At 43.9% G+C, this 13,574-nt stretch overlaps 1 protein-coding gene across 1 annotated transcript in view; it reads left to right on the forward strand.

Moving 5' to 3' along the window:
* Positions 1-13,574, forward strand: part of ZNF407 (zinc finger protein 407) — a 406,301-nt gene that overhangs the window by 285,710 nt on the left and 107,017 nt on the right. The window lies entirely within an intron of this gene.

A 13,574-nucleotide genomic window follows, 5' to 3' on the forward strand; every position in this document is an offset into this window, starting at 1 on the left:
TTGAGCCTTCTGCATCGCTCGCTGTCTGGAGCAACCTTGGTCCTGGAAGGCCCCGATCCTTGGCCCAAAATAGGGGGAAGGCGGCTGGATCCCAAGCGAATACAAAGGATTGCCCTGGTTCTGTTGGAAGACCTTAGCCTGGTTTGGCCCCTTGTCAGATATTTGCCATCCTTTGCCGCTTGCCCTTAATACTCCAAAGCAAAACCCTTAAGCCTGAGTCTCTAAGCTCAGGTAAAAGGTTTTTTGTGGGGGAGAAGCAGTTGTGGGGGTGTCACCATAGTGGGAGGCGCTGGAGCTGTATCAATGGCCATTTTTTGTAAGGAAGGTTTTGCCTTGGATTTGCTGCTCTCTGGATGCACATTTTCCCCACCCAGATTCTCAAAAAATAAGACCTCAAGCAGAGACTTGAGAATTTGGGTGGGGAAAATGTGCATCTAGAGAGGGGCGAATCCAAGGCGAAACCTCCCGTGCATGAAATGTGCTTTCTCTCTCTTCCCCGCCCCCACAAGTTGGTATTGAAATAAACAGCCGGGGAAAGAAGGAGGGGGGGAGATTTGGAACTGCAGAGAGGCAGGTGGCAAAGAACAAAGCCAACCCCAATGGAAGCCCTCCCCCCCATGTAGTAGGTTTTCATGCCTCAGCTCCCGCAGGTGAGCGGCGCAACCTATAGGCAACACTGTCTGCTCCCCCCCACCCCAACATTCTGGAAAAAATGGTCTTCCCGAAGACCGAGTCATGCGCACACAGGTTTGGGCTGCTGAGCACGCCCTGGCATCCAAAGGGAAAGGGGAGGGGGTGCACTCCTCAAGAGAAGGTAAAAGGCCTTGACACCGTTCTCCATCCCAGATGGAGTGGCTCAGTGGTAAAGCATCTGTTTGGCATGCAGAAGGTCCCAGGTTCAATCCCCAGCATCTCCAGTTAAAGGGACTAGGCAAGTAGGTGATGTGAAAGACCTCTGCCTGAGACCCTGGAGAGCCGCTGCCGGTCTGAGTAGACAATACTGACTTTGATGGACCAAGGGTCTGATTCAGTATATGGCAGCTTCATGTGTGTTCATGTGTTCAAAGGTGTGGGGGGAACCCCCTTCTTTCTTCCGGCCAGAATCCTCTCAGCCCCATCCTAATAAAAGAGATCTTTGCAGTTGCCTTTTTGTTACGGTTTGATGCAGAGTCAGCGTATATCTGCTGCAACCGGGGTGTAGGTTGTCTGTGCATAGATGTGTTATATGTTAATTATTTCATCTTTGCTTTCCATAAAGGCTGTTTATTGGCGATCGGGTGTTGTCATTCGTCATGCCCTGATTTTCTTCATTTTAACGGCACGCTGTGCTCCCATCCCCTTAGGGTTGTTAACTCCTGGTTAGGAAATTCTTGGAAGTTTTGGGGGTGGAGCCTAGAGAGGCTGGGTTTGGGGGAGGGACCTCAGCAGGGTATAATGCCAGAGAGACCGCCCTCCAAAGTGTCCCTTTTTTCCAGGGGACCTGGTCTCTCTCATCTGGAGAGAGGGGCCGTGGCTCAGTGGCAGAGCATCTGCTTGGCATGCAGAAGGCCCCAGGTTCAATCCCCGGCATCTCCAGTTAAAGGGACCAGGCAAGTAGGTGACGTGAAAGACCCCTGCCTGAGACCCTGGAGAGCCACTGCCGGTCTGAGTAGACAACACTAACTTTGATGGACCAAGGGTTCAGTATACGGCAGCTTCATGTGTTCATATGAGATCAGTTGTAATTTTGAGAGATCTCCACCTGAGATCTGGGGAAAACAAAGCAGCACCATGACCAAATGATATCCAGAATACAATCCTATGCTATGAAAGGTTTTTATCTGTCATTTAACAACAATAGTAATAATAGTAATAACAGACATGTATGAATAAATACACAGAAATTAGACAAAGCAGAATAACAGAAACTCACATATAGTCCTATGCTAAGGTCTAAGAGGTGTGTCTAACCAATCAAAAGTAAATGGCAACAGTCGAATGAAAGGCCTACCACAACAGCATGCCAGAAACCCAGCAAAATGAAAATATCTCTTAGCTATAACAGGCACACAGTCTTCCATAAATTAATGAATCTTGGACTGCATCAACAGAAGTACAGAGTCCAGATCATGCAAAGTGATGGTATTGCTTTATCGGCTCTGGTTAGACCTCACCTAGAGTACTGTGTTCAGTTTTGGGGACCGCAATTTAAGAAAGATGTGGACAAGCTGGAATGCCCTCCAGAGGAGGGCAACAAAGATAGTGAGAGGTCTGGAGACCAAGTCCTGTAACGAAAGGTTAAAGGAGTTGGATATGTTTAGCCTGGAGAGGAGAAGACAGAGAGGGGACATGATAACCATCTTCAAGTACTTGGAAGGTTGTCATATAGAGGATGGTGCCGAGTTGTTTTCTGTTGCCCCAGAAGGTCGGACTAGAACCAGCTGGTTGAAATTAAATCAAAAGAGTTTCCGTCTAGACAATAGGAAGAAATTTCTAACCGTTAGAACGGTTCCTCAGCGGAACAGACTTCCTCGGGAGGTGGTGAGCTCTCCTTCCCTGGAGGTTTTGAAGCAGAGGCTAGATGGCCATCTGTCAGCATTGCTGATTCTATGACCTTAAGCAGATGATGAGAGGGAGGGCATCTTGGGCATCTTTTGGGCATTGAGTAGGGGTCACTGGGGGTGTGGGGGGGAGTAGCTGTGAATTTCCTGCATTGTGCAGGGGGTTGGACTAGATGACCCTAGTGGTCCCTTCCAACTCAGTGATTCTATGTTTCTAATTAATAAGCGAGAAGGGCTTCCGGTAATGTCCCGGGAAGCGCGCGGGGTGCTGAGGTTAAACTGCTCTGAGGTTAAACTGCTCTTAAACCGAGGTTAAAATGCTCTGCGCTGCCTGCCCAGGCAGCGCAGAGCAGTTCAAACCACCACTGCCCCCCTTCCCGGGAGTCTCGGGAAGGGGGGCAGTGGGTCTTTAAACTGATCTGTGCTGCCTGCCCAGGCAGCGCAGAGCAGTTCAACCTCCCCCCCACGCTTCCCGGTCCCGAGGCTCAGCTGTTGGGCAGGGACCCGCCCAACAGCTGAGCCTCGGGACCGGGAAGCGCGGGGGTGTGTGTGCTGAGGTTAAACTGCTCTGCGCTGCCTGCCCAGGCAGCGCAGAGCAGTTTAAACCACCACCGCCCCCCTTCCCGGGAGTCCCAGGAAGGGGGGCGGTGGGGAAAGAGAAGGAAAAAGGAGGAAAAAGGAGGAAATTTTTTTTTAAAGACCCAGCGGGGGTCTTTAAACTACTCCGCGCTGCCTTCCCAGGCAGCACAGATCACTTTCAAGACCCCCACCCCCGCCCGGCTTCCAGGGAGTCCCTGGAAGCTGGGTCTTGAAAGTTCTCCATGCTGCCATCCCAGGCAGCACAGAGGAGTTTAAAGACCCCCACCGGGGTTCCAGGGACTCCCTGGAAGCCTGGTGGGGGGGCTTGAAAGTGCTCTGTGCTGCCTAGGATGGCAGCGCAGAGGAGTTTAAAGACCCCTGCCGGGTCTTTAAAAAAAATTTTTTTCTTCTTTTTCCTCCTCTAAAAACTAGGTGCGTCTTATGGTCAGGTGCGTCTTATAGAGCGAAAAATACGGTACTTCCTTTTATCTGTTTTGAATCTCTCACCCTCCAGCTTTAGCAGATGACCCCGTGTTCTAGTATTATGGGAGAGGGAGAAAAACTTCTCCCTGTCCACTCTCTCCAAACCATGCATAATTTTATAGACCTCTATCATATCTCCCCTCAGCCGCCTTCTTTCCAAGCTAAACAGCCCTAAGCGTCTTAACTGCTCCCCATAGGACAGTTGCTCTAGTCCCCTAATCAAATGGCAGCACCTTTTGGTTATCCCAAACCCTGCAAGAGTATGTTCTGTTGCTGCCTGTTCATGAGCTTTCTCTGTAGCCACTCCTGCCCTGTGGGATCTGGGAAGGCCCCCATCTCTTTTGCAATTTCACAAGGGCTCTAAGAGAGAACTGTGGAGTCCCTTGAATGCTTCTGTAGCCTGTTCATTCTTAGGGGCAAGAGTCTCTTTTGGATGTTCTTTATAAGCTTTTTGTTGGCTGTTTTAATAGTTTGGTTTTCAAACTTCCTATGTTTTATATGGTTTGTATTGTTACCTGTGTTGGGGCCACGTTGCCAGGGAGAAAGCTGGGCTCAGTGTTATTGTGCTTCCTACCTAGAATATGCCCATTTCCCATAACAACAAAAATAAAATTGGATAATTTTGTAGCCTCTTAAAGGCAAGGGTTCATTTTATGTCTGTGACAAGAAATTATCTGAGTTGGAGCATTTATTGGTCAAGCCAAATTGTTTTTTAGTTGTGCTGTTCTTACCTCATGAAAGAGTTATTAATTCACCTTTGTGGTCCCTTTTTAGGATTTTTTTTTTTTGGTGAAAGCACATATTGGAGTTCTGAGAAGAAGAAAAGATTTGTCTTATCCCAGAAATTTGGTGCAGCTGTTGCTATTTTCTGAAGAACTGTTTTCAAGGATAGGCTTTTGTTGAATGTGCAAAAGTGGTATTCTTATTTATTTCTTATTAGCACGATATGAGGGCAGCGAAGTCGCACAGATTTAAACCAGCTTAAGAATATTTGTTAACGCAGAGTCAAACGCAAAGTGTCTGATAAAAGTGTGATAATCCAGAATCAATTCATTTCAATGAGCAGAAAGCACATATTTGGGGTTTTTTTAATCATAATTTGTATGGAATTCACATAATAAGAACTGGATAAATTACTGTCTTGGAAGCACCAAACTGCATTCCAGAAATGGATCTGAGCAGGTGAAACGAAATGAAAGAGACAGAAGTATAGAGTCTTTTTTCTCTGGCTGCACAAAATGGGGAAGGCAGCACAATAGCTAAAGGAAATAATCATTTAGAGTAGAGGTGATAGAGACAGTACTGCTTTGGACACTCAGCCAGGCAGTAGATCAACAGGATTTTCCCTCTAGGGAGCTACGTCTTCCCTAAGAGTGGCTGAAGGAAGTGACACAAAAGGCCAGTTGGAAGAAGGACCATCTGCATGTCAGATTGACAGGCAGCCTTCAGGGTGTGTTGCTATCTTCTGGCTCCAGCAAAGTTCAGAGTCTCTCTTCATCGCATTACAGGAAGCAGAATCTTGGGCCATTTCTGTGCATTTCTGTTTTTGTAAGCATGCTTTTGGACATTTCTAAGGATGTAAAACCGCTTTCGTTGCAATTTGACCATTTTAGATTTGTGTTTGTCTCTTGTTCTAAATAAGAACAAGCAAAAAGGAGCAAAGAGTTGTAAACTCTCTCACGTCCTCTGATTGCCCTAATTTTAAGCGATCATTCAATCCAGAGCTACTGACCATAATGAAAATTTATATAGTTTCCCAATATCCTTTCAAACTGCCATATTAATCCCAGTGTTGTTGCTGAGCCCACTTAAAATTACAGAACATGCTTAAAGATGTATTTGAAAAAGGCACTATTATACAGAAAAGCATCATTTCCTGATGTATTTTTTACACTGGCCTAATAATGATCTGCCTGAACATTCTTCATCAGTGGAAATGCAGCTCTTTAAAGTTTAGTTGTCCAGTTCCTTGGTGTGTTTTGGTCTGTATTTCCAAAAATCCCATCTCAGTTTAAAAAAATAATATTATTATTCGGTGAACATTCAGCTTCAACAGGTGTTGAGAAATTCATCCAAGAGAAAAAAGTATACCTTCCCCAAGTTATCCTGGTCCTCAGATCCTTTATGGGAGAAATATTATAACTAGGAAGGGCAAATTTTGCACACCCTCTAAATAGATGTGAATCACTGCTCTTATAATTCTTCTACCCGAGTTGTTGACAAATAAGAATGATTTAAAAAGTCAGCTCCAAGCAATTGCATCCAATTCAGTTTTATTGTTTTCAGATTATTGTGTCCAGTAGGAACTCTTGAATGTACCTTGAATATTCTTCATGAACTGCATTGACCTGGAGAATTGGTGGGCATTGATTTTTGGATCGACTGTGTAGGTGTGTGCATATCGATAAACCTGAACTGAAAATAAACCCAAAATTAGCCATTTCGGTAAATTTCCAGTTCAGGTTTACCAAATGCACAAACCTGGGGAGAAAGCTGAAGCCGAATAGGCAATTCTGGAAAAAGCCAAATAATCATTTGGCTTTTTTCGAATCCGGGTGTGTCATTTTTCGAGGTAGAGCCCCCAAATTCACAGCGTAGCTTGAAGGGACTCTCCTTGCATGAGCCCCAAAGTTTGGTGAAGATAGGGGGTCCGATTTTATGGGGTTCGGAAGGGGCTGCCCCTCCTCCATAGGCAAGCATTGCAAAGTTTGCACTTCGCGAAAAGGGCTGAATTTTTTCAGGAAACTGGAAAATAAGCCAAATGCCCATATTTACCGGTATGAGTATTCACCTTATTTCAAGTTTCCTGAAAACAATCGGGCCCAATAAACCCAAACCCGAAATTTACTCATTATTATTATTATTATTATTGCACAGCCCTACTACTGTGAGCACATTGGGAAGTTTCCTAGGTGAATGAAATATGTTTGTATTGTGATGCATTCAGTCATAAAAGCCAGCTCTTACTGTGTGGCGGCACAGTCCAGAAACAAGCTTATCACACTTCACCTGTGGTTTTTGAGAACTAGGTCTTAGTCTAGGAAAACAGTGAAGAATTAGCTTGAAATCTGCAGAGGATGCTGTCTACCTAATTATGGAGCACCTGTGAATATATTTATGGTATTAGCGACTGGGAAATTCACAATCGGTAAAATGATGTGAGCAAGCATTCTAGAGTGCATTGCTGGGGCATTAAAGAAAGGGCGTGATTCCAGTATACTTATGAGTACACAGACTGTGCAGAATTAATTAGCATGGGCAAAAGTAGATGGATTGGACTGTGGCTCATTTGAACCACTGTCCTAGTACAAAACTGTTTAGGAAATGCAACCAGCTGTTGCTTCTTATGAGCAGGGGAAATGTAGTTGGTGATCCAGGTTCCTCTGATCTGCTGCTAAATAGATATAGATAGGGTTGCCAGCCCCCAGGTACTAGCTGGAGATCTCCTGCTGTTACAACTGATCTCCAGCCTATAGAGATCAGTTCACCTGGAGAAAATGGCCGCTTTGGCAATTGGACTCTAAGGCATTGAAGTCCCTCCCCTCCCCAAACCACGCCCTCCTCAGGCTCTGCCCCAAAAACCACCCGCTGGTAGCAAAGAGGGACCTGGCAACCCTAGATATAGATAAAGTTGATAAAGGAATAAATAGACTCCATTATCTGCCAAAGTATAGGCATGGCTTCTGTCCCCAGAACATGTTCTCTATGATAATGAAGTCTTTGTGAATGTATTCAAGATCTTAATACTGAAATCCTTTGAATTTCTTCCACTCTTGACATACTGCATTGTCTTGGGGCATATATTTTGTAAGGAGAATGGGCGGAGGTTTCTTCAACAGCCAAGATGGGCTTGCTGCCTCAGCTGTCTAAAGGCCGGAGTACATGTGCTTGCAGCCTGTTTGAGGATGGTGAAGGAAAATGTCGAAGAGGATATTTTCACTACCCTTATTCCCCAGCGTCTAAGATGCAATGTATTCTCCTTTTCTATGGAAAGGGGAGAATGCTGCCTGCAGTTAGGAAACAGCTACGTAAATGGTCATATTTCCAATGTTAAATTTACACTTGCAAAACCAGGGTGCTAGAAGAGCGATTGTGAATCTGTGGTCAGAGCTGCCATTTGGACATGCAACTTTGCTGAAGGGGTTCTGGGACAAGAACAATAACTTATCAGTTTTCTCAAGCATTTCACTGCTGATGCGCAGGTTCTTGCTCCAGCCCTACAGGCCTCTGCTATTTTATAGCAGCCAGCATTGGACATCTGTCACACATACTGTATGTCATAACAAATAGATCATAAAAAACCTCACAAACCTACAAATGTGGAAAAGCTGAAAGCATTGTTACCATGATGCACTTGCATTACTCCAATACTGTCAGTATTAATTCTAAACAGGTTTTGATTATTTTCCTTACTTGGGGTGTCAGGACAAGTTAAAATACTTGGATGTCAATGTTTGTGGAGGTCTTTTTGCCTGCTTTTCATTGATTCTGCACAGTGAGGGTGCACAGATACATTTGATTGCCTGGCATTTGTAATGCAGGCTTATATTAAGGCTGTCTAAAAATCTTCAAACTCGACCTCAGTAACCTTCCTACGCATCTTCCTCTGGCTTTGCGGTGGCTGGTAATTCTGGGTGGGAAGGCATGAATAAAACAGGAGGTTATCACCTCTGCTTCATTGACTAACATCAGTCCCAATCCCTAAATTTTACAACTCTATTATGGAATTCAGAGCCTGGTCTTCAAATTCTACAAGATGCTGGTGGCTCTTCTTGGTGTTCTTTGTTGGTATCTTTTCCCATCAAAAGCAGGCTAGCACCCTGGAAAAGTGGGAAATAACTTCCTCTGGGACTTCAGGATCCAGATTGTTGACCCCCTAAAAGAAGAGGCTTCCATGCAAGGCCAGTCTTTTTCCTGTCTGTGAGGAAGCAGCGTTGTACTTTCACTCATCAGAAACTGAGGAGACATATCATCAAGATACAGTTTGAGCTTTAAAAAAGAAGAAAAAATAGTACAGAACAGCAGCTCTTTCCTTCCTTTCTGGTCATAGCCTTAGTGAAATTAAGCTGGATATGTGCTGGGAAGGCACAAGGCAGCAGCTCTTACAACGAACAGCTATATACTGGCCCCGTATTAGGGTTGCTAAGCCCCACTTCGCCACCGGTGGGAGGTTTTTGGGGTGGAGCCTGAGGAGTGCAGGGTTTGGGAGGGGAAGGACTTCAATGCCAACGAGTGCAATTGCCAAAGCGGCCATTTTCTCCAGGTGAACTGATCTCTGTCAGCTAGAGATCAGTTGTAATAGCAGGAGATCTCCAGCTAGTACCTGGAGTTTGGCAATCCTACCCCCTATTCTGCTTAGACTGACGGATATTGAGCTAAGGAAGCGAAAGCCACAACTCCACCTTCTACTGAGATCCAGATTTCTGAAGCCTAGAATCTTAAAATCATGGAAGGGACCCCCAGAGCTTCTCTGCTGCTGCTTTTGATGACTGAATCCTTTCAGTTAATTCCTTTACAAAAGACCCTGGTAACACTGGATTGGGAAGATGGAAAGATTCGGGGTCTTTCAAGAAGAGCTAATGAGGCTGGTGAATTGGATATGTCTAAAGGAGAAGAGACTGAGTAGCAGCCTCAGTTCAGATGCTCCTCCCGTAACATTTTGACACAAGACTGGGTAAGATCCTTCTCACCTTAAATTTAGTGCCTGAAAAAGAGGACGTACAGGAACCTCCATCTTCATTTCTAAAGGGAGCCGCTGAAGCTTTTTAAAAATCTTTTGCCATGTGAAATACTTTTCTCACATTTGTTTTCATAACAATAAAATCAGAAGTTTTCCAGGTTAATGGAAAAACTGGGGGAGTAGGGAAAAAGTCAGTAGCATAGTTAAAAGAGAGAGAAAATGGGAAGGGAGGATTGCCAGAAGGAAAGGACAAGAGTTGAGAAATGTACAGTGGAAGGTTATAAAAGTCTGAATGTTGGAATCTCCCACAATATGATAGGTCGTATTTTGAAAAGTCTCATAAATGAAAGGCAAGGTATTTAGAATGGGTATCATGTGCCTGCTTCTATATAGGCTAGGCAGAGTGGCTGAAACGTTTCTGAATGCAGCTACATCTTCTCAAGAAATTCTGTTTCTAGAACTTCTTACAGTACTCAAGGAGTATAAGATATATTTCATTGTTCAAACGTCAACTAAAATTATGTCAATTTTATAGTCTTCTAAAAGATCTTCTAAACATGTTCTTCAGAAAGAGTTTAATAAATTAGGCTTTAAGACAACTAAAAGCTTGATCCTTGGAATCCAATGTTATATCAAGGAGAAATTTTGATGTGGGTTTAGGATGCAAAAACAAAAAAAAGTTTATTCCTTCTGTTTGGCAGTCTATCTTCAAAGGTCAATCCAAAGGAAAAATGCAAGCCACTGAAATTCAGACTTTTCATCACTTGGGCTACTTTATTTCCCAAGATTTTAATTCTATTCTGTACATTTGGAGCAATAACCAAGTAAAAAAAACTAGACTATTCTCCATGAAGGTTTCCATCCACCAACACACAAAACTGCTGTTGAGAAAAAAAACTGATAGATCTTTTTCTCTCCTCCCCTAGCAAAGGGTGTCACCCAATGAAGCTGAAATCTTTAACGATTTGCCGCCACAATATGATTTAATGGTCACTAGCTTTGATGTTTTTAAAAGAATATAGACTAATTCATTAAGTCAGGTGATGCCTAAACAAAATCCCCAAGTTCAGAGGCAGTATGCCACTGAATATTTATTCCTAGGATGCAGCATTGATGGATAGTTGTTGCTTTATATTCTTCTTGCGGGCTTATCGTGGGCATTGTTTTGGTTTGAGGTAGCTGGACTAGAATCGGGTTTTGATCTGATTCAACAGGGCTATTCTTAAAAGAATTTGCCAGACATATCCAGGAATTGATTCATATTCAGGATCCCCCTCCTTTGCAGGTATATGGATGGATTTGATTACTAAGAGCCAGCACAAGTCAAGAACAAGTCATGTCAGACTAATCTTATCTCCTTTTTTGAGAAAATTACTACCTTGCTGGATCAGGGGGATGCTGTAGGTGGATCTGTAACTGGTTGACAGATCGCACACAAAGAGTGCTTGTTAATGGTTTCTCATCCACATGGATAGGAGTGACTAGTGGAGTACCTCAGGGATCTGCCCTGGGCCCTGTGTTGTTCAACATCTTTATAAATGATTTGGATAAAGGAATAGAGGGGATGCTTATTAAATTAGCAGACAATACTAAATTGGGAGAGGTAGCAAATATGGTAGAAGACAGAGCCAGGATACAGGATGATCTTGACAGGCTGGAGAATTGGGATAAAAGTAATAAAATGCATTTCACACACACTACTGCTAAGACAAGTCTCCCCCATCCTATAATTATGCATTTTATTTTCCTGGAGAGATGACTGAGAGGTGATATGATAACCATCTTCAAGTACTTGAAGGGCTGTCATATAGAGGATGGTGCCGAGTTGTTTTCTGTTGCCCCAGAAGGTCAGACCAGAACCAGTGGGTTGAAATTAAATCAAAAGAGTTTTCGGCTAAACACTAGGAAAAACTTTTTAACAGTTAGAGCGGTTCCTCTGTGGAACAGGCTTCCTCGGGAGGTGGTAAGATCTCCTTCCCTGGAGGTTTTTAAGCAGAGGCTAGATGGCCATCTGTCAGCAATGCTGATTCTGTGACCTTTGGCAGATCATGAGAGGGAGGGCAGGAAGGTTTGCATCAGTGTTTGGCTCTAGTGGCCCTTTCTTGCACGCCCAGGGTAGTGCCGATCGCCACTTTGGGGTAAGGAAGCAATTTTCCTCCGGGCCAGATTGGCCTGGAATCCTGAAGGAATTTTTTTTTTGCTTTTGCTTTTTTTGGGGGGGCTATTTTTTGGTCACTGGGTGTATGGGGGGAGGTAGTTGTGAATTTCCTGCATGGTGCAGGGGGTTGGACTAGATGACCCTGTTGGTCCCTTCCAGCTCTATGATTCTATGATTCTGTATTATGCTAGAAACATCTGTCTAATCACACATAAAGATAATGTCTTTGATTTCTAACATTTCCAGAAAGGAAAATGCCACCCCACCTTTGCTTCACTATTGGCAGAGCCCAAGGGTCAGTGTCTGGAACTGGTTCCCAATTTTGATGCAAAGAGAAGAATTGCCCTAGCAGTGCAATGCATAAACATTGTTAAGGGCATTCTTATTTGCCATTGTCTCAGAACAAGCCATAAGAACAATGGGGGGGGGGGCGGACTGAAAATTCCAAATGTAAGGCTGTTTCAATATATAACAGTTAAACTCTACTATGTTGTGCTATACCAAAATTAGCTTTGGGAGGAAGGTTTGAAGAAGCAAGGGACCATAATTTAAATATAAGCCTATGAAAGCCCTGCAGTCATTTGATTGCTTAGCACTCATTCATTTTCAGTCTTAATAAATGATCTATTAAAATGCAGTTCTAGAAACAACCCTTGTGATTTCTGTTTTCATTAAAGTATCACTTATAAAACGGTTGCTAAAAAACATTCATTTTCAGCATAGCAATGAGTTCGTCATACAAACATGCATGGGAGAACAGAGGACCAGCATTTGCTTTTAATTATAATGAACGCGATAGGTGTCTGCTCTGATGTTTGGGTAGCGAGTTATTATATAGCAGATGTCTATGACAGAAGGTAAGCTTAGACAGCACCATAAGGCAGATATCAACTTGATGTGATCACCTCACACAGGACAGCACTGAACTCCTATTTTTAGTAGACCCACCTCTTGTCGATATGTGAGTTTGTCATTTTAGCAAAGACCTGTTTAAAATGTCCAGAATGCTTTTAAAACTTCTACACCGCCAGGTATCCTTTTGATTGTGTCCCTGCAATTGTGTTCTTTCTTGCCGGTTTTCTGTTTTTTGGGGGGAGGGAGGGGAATTACATCTGTTTTGCCAAGTGAATACCATGATAACTTTCTAAATATTATAATATGCATTTATTTAAATTGTATTCATGTACACATTCCGTTTATGTTTACCAATGAAATTGCTCAGAGCAAAGAAAAAACGCTGCTGACTTGTGATATGTTCATACATACCACAAACTTCCAAAATATGTTTCAGGAGGTCTTTACAGTCACTACCCATTATGCCCCTACTGAGGTCCTCTGCATGAAGACTACTCACATCTGATTGAGTGGAAAGTGGATGGGAACATCTTTGTACATACATTCTTCTGCATGCACAAAACTGTTCAGTTAAGGAAATGAAAGGGGAAACCTATGCACGTGATCAATTCGGGCGCACACGGCTATGCACTTTGGACCAAAGCCAGAATGGGGGATTTAAAATGAACATTTTACAGAACCTTTACTGAAACCCCATTGATTGAGGACATGATCTTGATAGGGATGCTGTGACCAGGTGGCTAAGGGAAAACAAGCTAAAGCGGAATCCAGACCGGATAGAAGGGATGCTGGTTGGTAACTGATGGAAGGGACTGTTTGTCAAGTACAGACGGGCTTTCTTTTGTGTTAGCAGACTCTGTCAAGAGCCTGAGAGTATTGAGTGGAAAAGCAGGTCTCTAGAAGTGGGTTTCTTTTAGCATTGTCCTCGATTCAGCCATTCTAGTCATGCTGATCCATGTTACTGTAGCCTAGGGTTGTCAGGTCCCTCTTTGCCACCAGCAGGAGGTTTTGGGGGTAGAGCCAGAGGAGGGCAGGGTTTGGGGAGGGGAGGGGAGGGGAGGGACTTCAATGCCATAGTAGACAGTCCTATTGCCACAGCTGCAATTTGAATGCTAGTTTCATGAGTGCAGCTCGAGTTTGGTTTTGTTTGTTTACTACCTGGAGGTTGGCAACCCTACTGTAGCCTTGAGGGTATATAATTGCAATATGCGTTACATGGGGCTGCCCGTGAAGCCAACTTGGAAGCCCCGTGGCGCAGAGTGGTAAGCTGCAGTACTGC

Source organism: Euleptes europaea, chromosome 8, assembly GCF_029931775.1.
Source record: "Euleptes europaea isolate rEulEur1 chromosome 8, rEulEur1.hap1, whole genome shotgun sequence".
NCBI lineage: Eukaryota > Metazoa > Chordata > Lepidosauria > Squamata > Sphaerodactylidae > Euleptes > Euleptes europaea.